Genomic DNA, 7308 nt, shown 5'->3' with positions numbered 1-7308 from the left:
GTCTTAAATTCTAAATTGCAGGAAAATAAAGGCTTATCATGGAAACTGTTATTTAGCTGTAACTGTGGAGATGTAGGTATGATGCTATTATTAACCTGCTTTACAAATGGATGTGTCAGGAGCTGGGAAGAAAGACTCAGAGTTTGGTTGCCAAATTCCAGTGTGGATAAATACCCATGGTGAGCTCTTCTCCCTTTGGTAATCGTAATGCCAGGTCTGTTTCTAGCCTTTCTCACCTTGGTTATAGCACCCGGCAAGAGTCAGATGGATTTCAGAGTCAACTACAAGGGAGTAATCTAGAACCCTGTTGATAAATAAATTATGTTCCAATCACTGGTGCTCTTTTGAAATATGTTACTGAATGAAGCAAAAAATTAAGCTCCTGAGCTTTAGCATATCTTATTTTGCTATCCACCATAATAACTCTGTCTCTGTTCAAGTAGCTCATTCCCTTTGGCAATTTAAAGGAGAGCTTGAGGTAAGAAAGTGAAAAAAATACAAAACAAATTGTCTTCTTGTTTATGCCTTTTCTGGAAAAAAAATGAGAGTGCTGTAATGAAAATTAGAACGGTAACAATGTCACCTTGTATTTATAAAATGTAGGGGGTTTCAGATTGGGGCTTTCAAGTCTTCTGACAGCTTTATTTTTAGGTGAGAATAGTCGGGAATCTGTGTGACGGAGATCAGGTTGGCCACAGGAGCTGAAATGGAGACCAGAACTCCCAACTCCCTCCCTGAAGCCTGAGGACCTGGCAGTCACGCAGAGTGGAGACCAGACTCCAAAGGGAACCATGCCCAGTGAAGTAGGAGGGTCTCAGGGGCGTTTCTTTCAGCATTTAACATAGAGAATTTTACCTGGGAGATCATATATCATTTAAAACCTGACTCCCAAGCTTGGAGTAAAAAGGCCAAGGAGTGACTGAGGAAGCCCATGCTTGCCTTGGAAAGGCAATGAGCTACAACAACAAGGGACAGCAAGTGAGGGAGGGGAGAGAGCCTCCCACCCTGCACCCAACAACCTGCCTCAGTTACTCTTCGTGGGCTTCTGCCATGGATGTGAAGGGGGTGGATAGATGTTTGGCTCTTGGGGCCATTTTCTGTGTCCGTGAGTACAGATTATAACGATGATTTCTGTTTGTTTTGTTTTTTCGTTTTGGTTTGGTTGTTTTTCTTGTATTTTTTCTTCTCTCTGCAGCAAAGCTGTTTTCCTCCCACTCTCCTTTTTAAAAAAGTCCTTTATTTGCCAAAGAAGACACAAAAGAAGAGCCAAAGGAAATTAAAATAGGGAATTTTCCACTGAGAGGGAAGGCTATGACCTAACAGGGCTTCTTTCCTTTTCTTTCAACTCCATATTAATATTAACAGCAAAAGTTAGGTGCAGCAGCCCTCTGTTTTCAGAGCCTTCTCTGTTCCCAGGTCTCTGTCTCCTCCCACACTGTTCTCCCAAATTGTCGCCAGGTTTAGTGGTGCAGTAGCCTTGGGAAGCTGGCCTCCTCCCTCAGGAGGCCACTCAAAACTCTTAGCGGGTTTGTGTGCTGGGTCCTTAGAATTAGAAGACCTTACAGCCACCTGGTCTTGAAATCTCTTTACCCCTCTCGTTGATAATAACTCAGATCTAACATTTTAACTCTATAACATTTATAGAACACTGTGTACCAAGGAATGTTCCAAGTATTTTCCATATATTAACTCATTTGTTTCTCACCTAGCCTCATGAAGGAGGTGCTATTATCATCCCCATCTTACAGATGAAGAAACTGGGCACAGAGAGGTTCAGTAACTTACCCAAGAAGGCCTTCTAGAAGGTGTCAGAGGTGCCTCTTTACACATTCTGGCCAAATTTGCTGTATGTGCCCTAGATCTTCTGTCTCCTGCCTGGAAATCTGCCCAGCTGCCACTCCCCCAAGCCAGGTATTGTCTAAATCCCACCTAACCCTCATGGTCCAGGGCTATCTCCTCCAAACAGCCTCTCCTGACTGCCTTCAGCTAGGGTCAGTCTCCTTATTCTGAAACAGCAAAGAACTGTGACTGTGCTGTGTGCCATGTGCCATGTTCTGCCCTTTATAAGCACCTTTTATCTTTAAAATCATAAGGTAAGCACTCTAAGATCTGATGCATATCTGATTTATCTCTGTGCTCGCACATTTCATAGCTTATGTCTTGAGCTCATACCTGTTGCAGTATTTATCACATATCAGAGAAAATGGCTGAATGAATATGTACACTATACATTATGTTACTTCATGAAACAATGCCCTCTTTTACATATTGCAATTAGTCTCACTGGATATATTAAATGCATACTCACAAGAGGAATATTTACAACGTCTGTCAAATGCTATGCAATTTTTCCTGAAGGGGAAAGCATTTGTATAGTGTATAAACCTGAACCGACAGAGCAAGAAATCTGAGGACCCCCGTGTATACATGCAGGGCACTGTCTGCCCAGACGAACCAGGAGTCACATTGCTTCTCTGCATTCCCTTGTGTGAAAGAAAGCGTTTCTGTCTGGCCTCTACTCCACCACCGCCCTTTCTGGGCCCATGAACTTTTGAACCAGGGCAGTGGGGCTCCGCTCCAGGCGACTCTCTCATCTACCAATGTGTCCACACAGCGAGCTACGTTCACAGGCCACAGAAGCATCACTGCTTAACCGTGAGGCTTGGGGCTCAGCCACAGCTCAGGCCACCACCCTCAGGGTGCAAAACAATTCCTCCCTTGTATAAAGTAGTACATTTAAAAAGTCATTCTTGACACTTTATACCTTCAGCCACAGGGGTAACCTATAAAGGAGTTTGGATCTCCAACTTTCGTGTAAGCAGCAGGAGAAACAACCAGGCAGAAAGAGGAGCACACACAAAATATTTTGATCTGATCATTTGGCAGGATCTTACATTGTAAGTATCTGTTTAAAATAGAGGTTTAAATCAACTCCCAACCCCAGACTTAAACAGTTTGCAAATATTCACTGACGTCAATAAAGTGAGAGTTCTTGACTCTGGCTGTGCATCAGATTCCCTGTGGAATTTAAAACATACGTGCACACACACACACACACACACACACACACACACACACTCTCTCTCTCTCTCTCACACACAGACACACACACACCAGTCAGGCTCTCCCCCTGGAAATACCACAATTTGAAAAAGCTGCATAGTTCAGTCTGATGTGAAGTCTGGGTTGAGAATTACTGTGACAAGAGAAGACAAAAATAATGGGCAACTCTCAGTCCAATGCCTTGTCTCCTGCTGTCGCTGCTTTTTAATCAAAAGGGTGAGGAGGGAAAATCAGTAAGAACATTAGTTCTGCAAGCAACAAGACATAATATTTCATAGTTACAGAAAACAGTAGGTGGCTATGATTTCAACACTAGTAGAAGTAAAACATTTTTCACAAGTATGAATCAAACCAAAATATAAACAAAACCCTGCAAAGTCTAAAAAAATCTGTAAACTCAAGATTGGGAACTTGTATTTCATTCACATCCCAATACCATTAATTAATATAATGTTCCTAGAAATGTACAATCTCCTGAGACTGAACCAGGAAAAGCCAGAAAATATGAATAGACAAATTACCTGTAATGAAATTGAATCAGTACCGTAAAAACTCCCAATAAACAAAAGTCCAGGACCAGATGGCTTCACAGGTGAATTCTACCAAAAATTTAGAGAAGAGTTAACACCTACTCTTATCAAACTATTCCAAAAATTACAGAGGAAGGAATGTTTCTGAGCTCCTTATTTGAGGCCAGCATCACTCTGGAACTAAAACCAAACAAAGATACCACACAAAAAAGAAAATTACAGGTCCAAATAATTGAATAACATAGATACAAAAATCCCCAACAAAATAATTGCAAACTGAATCCAACAATACATTAAAAGAATCATACACCATGATCAAGTGGAATTTATCCCAGGGATGCAAGGATGGTTCAGTGTCTCAAAATTAATCAATGTGTTATACCATATTAACAAACTGAAGAATAAAAATCACATCATCATCTCAAAAGTTGCTGAAAAAGCTTTTGACAAAATTCAACATCCATTCATGATAAAAACTCTCAATAAAGTGGGTGTAGAGGGAACATACCTCAACATAATAAAAGTCATATATGACACGCTCACAGCTAACATCATACTCAATGGTGAAAAGCTAAAAGCATTTCCTCTAAGATCAGGAACAAGACAAGGATGTTCACTCTTGCCACTTTTAGTCAACATAATATTGGAAGTCCTAGCCACGTCAAATAAGAAAAATAAATAAAAGGAATCCTAATTGGAAAGAAAGAAGTAAAACTGTCACTGTTTGTGGGTGACATGATACTACACATAGAAAATCCTAAAGACACCATCAAAAAACTGCTAAAACTCATCAATGAATTCAGTAAAGTTGCAGGACACAAAATTAATATACAGAAATCTGCTGCATTTCTATACATTAACAATGAATTGTTAGAAAGAGAAAAAAGAAAGTAACCCCACTTATAATTCACATAAAAAAGAATAAAATAACTCGGAATAAATTGAAGGAGGTAAAGACCTGTACTTGGAAAATTATAAGACGCTGATGAAAGAAATTAAAGACAACATAGATGGAAAGATATACCATGTTCATGGACTAGAAGAATTAATATTGTTAAAATAACCATACTACCCAAGGCAATCTACAGATTCAGTGCAATCTCTGTTAAAATACTGATGGGATTTTTTAATAGAACTAGAACAAATAATTCGAAAATCTGTATGGAAACACAAAAGACCCCAGATAGCTAAAACAATATTGAGAAAGAAGAACAAAGCTGGAGATACCACACACCCTGATTTCAAACTATACTACAAAGCTACAGTCATCAAAACTGTATGGTACTGGCACAAAAACAGGCACATAGATCAATGGAACAGAATAGAGAGCCCAGAAATGAACCCATATTTATGTGGGCAATTAATCTATGACAAAGGAGTTAAAAATACAGAATGGGGAAAAGACAGTCTCTTCAATAAATGGTGCTGGGAAAACTGGACAGCTATATGCAAAAGAATAAAACTGGCCTACTCTCTCACACCATGCACAAAAATAAATTCAAAATGGATTAAAGACTTATATGTAAGAACTGTGACCTCAAAAATTCTAGAAGAAAACATAGGCAGTACACTCTTTGACATCAGTCTTAGTAATATTTTTTTTGGATGTGTCTCCTCAGGCAAGGAAAACGAAAGCAAAAGTAAACAAATGGGACTACATTAAACCAAAAAGCTTTTGCACAGGGAAGGAAACTATCAGAAAATGAAAAGGCCACACATGCAAAGGATATATCTGATAAGGGGTTAATATCCAAAATAATACAAAAAACTAATACAACTCAACATCAGAAAAACAAACAACCCAATTAAAAAATGGGCAGAAGATCTGAACAGACATTTTCCCCAAGAGGACATAGAGATGGCCAAAATGTACATGAAAGGATGCTCAACAGCACTAATCATCAGGGAAATGCAAATCAAAACCACAATGAGATATCACCTCACACTTGTCAGAACGGCTATTATAAAAAAGACAACAGGTAACAAGTATTATCTTCAATTCATTCTGATCAATTGCCTTTTCCATAAAACAGCAGGATCAAACAACAGCCTTCTTTGATTTGGCAGATAGAACTGGATTTGATGTTGTCAGGGTTCAACCTTTGCTCTCCTCTCTAAACATTATTTTTCTTTCTGACACTTCACTCCAGGGGCAAATCTTCACACTGTTAAATATACTTTCATACTTATGTTCACTCTGGAAGCAGGTTTTCTTCTCATTCTTTCTGATACAATCAAAATTTACCAGTCTCCTGTTCCATTATTCCAGAGTCCCTTTTTCTCCAGTCTCTGTTAAGGGAAAGTGCAAGTGTTTTATAAACTAATCTGGAGAAATGGGGGCTAATAATATACATTATGTTCCTAGGGAACAAATTTGAGTTCAAAAGGATCTTCTGGCAATAATTCCTGAGCCTAAAACTGGAACTCTAAAAGGTAAAATTTCAGGCCCTCAGAGTGAGGGGACTGATGTAGCTTTGGCAATTTAGGTCTTTCAGAAACTCTCAAAATCATATTTTATAAGCATCTATTTAGTTCATCTATTCAAAGAAGCTTGGTTCACTGGTCCACATAGGCTCCAGGGATATAATGGGGATGGGGATACTAAGACTGCAAGAACACCCGCATACGCCCTCTTTCCATTTCTGGCACAGTTCCAGACTCCCTCTTCTGTTGAGGCTGGATTATCCAGAGTTAACCCAATGGGGTATCACTCACCTATCTCTTCCATACAAGTTCTAGCAGTTAATCTGACGGCAACTTCTCCAATGGAAGGAATGAAAATTCAAAGCCGTTAACTCTGCTTTTGCTTACCAGCTCTGACCCAAGTCCTGCCACCTCTAAATAGCAGGGACCTTCCCCACCCTATTTCCCATATCCAGCTGTAATGGGGAGTTGGGTTCCTGCTGTGGAAGATGGTTACAGTGTGTGCTCACTTCCTGTTCTTATTAAGTCTCTGGAAGAGGTACAAGAAATGCCCTGAGTTCATCTGGGCTCCATCAATCATGCAGTCAGTTATTTCCACTTCACACACCCTGTTTTTCTGTCCCCCAAAGTACACCTGTGAATGCCAAGCTCTTTGGCCGTCTCTTCAGTTCAGAGAGTATGGGGATTCTATTCCTGGGAAGAAGGAATGGAAATTTCGCAGAGGTGGAGAGGTGGGCTTCATAAATGTATGTTAAACACATTTCAAATTGCCATCTTCAGTTTTGTACTTAAAATATCAAACAAGTGTCCTGGTATCCAGCAGTGGGAGTCCTGGTTAACCTAGATTATTGTCTTTGGGAATGAAACCCACAAGCTCTGGCAGGGCAGACAGAATCAACTGGATTTGCCATTGGAAAGCAGGAGTTCCCCCTGTCTGGTACATTTGTGTGCTGCCACCCAAGACTGAGGGCAGGGACCTGAAGAAAGAGCCTTGAGAGGCACTGGAATTTATGTGCAGCAGCCAACTGTCAGCTGGTACAGACACAACTCTACAAACAGTCATTTATTTCCAAATTGTGACAGGTAAAATTCAGTAAACCTGGGAGGAGACGGGTGTTTATTAAAAAGGCTGGGGGTGAGGAAAGCTAAAAATTCTAGATATAGTTTGAAATTAGAATTTGTCTGTGCTTTCACTTGTTCACATTCTTTAGGAAAAGGTGAATGATACAGTCTCAGATGGAAGATGGAGTTTCTTTGCCTGGGGTTAGAGGTTATACTACAAAAACCTCTT

The sequence above is a fragment of the Globicephala melas genome, chromosome 2 (assembly GCF_963455315.2).
Source record: "Globicephala melas chromosome 2, mGloMel1.2, whole genome shotgun sequence".
In the NCBI taxonomy this organism is placed as follows: domain Eukaryota; kingdom Metazoa; phylum Chordata; class Mammalia; order Artiodactyla; family Delphinidae; genus Globicephala; species Globicephala melas.
This window is presented reverse-complemented; position numbering follows the sequence as displayed.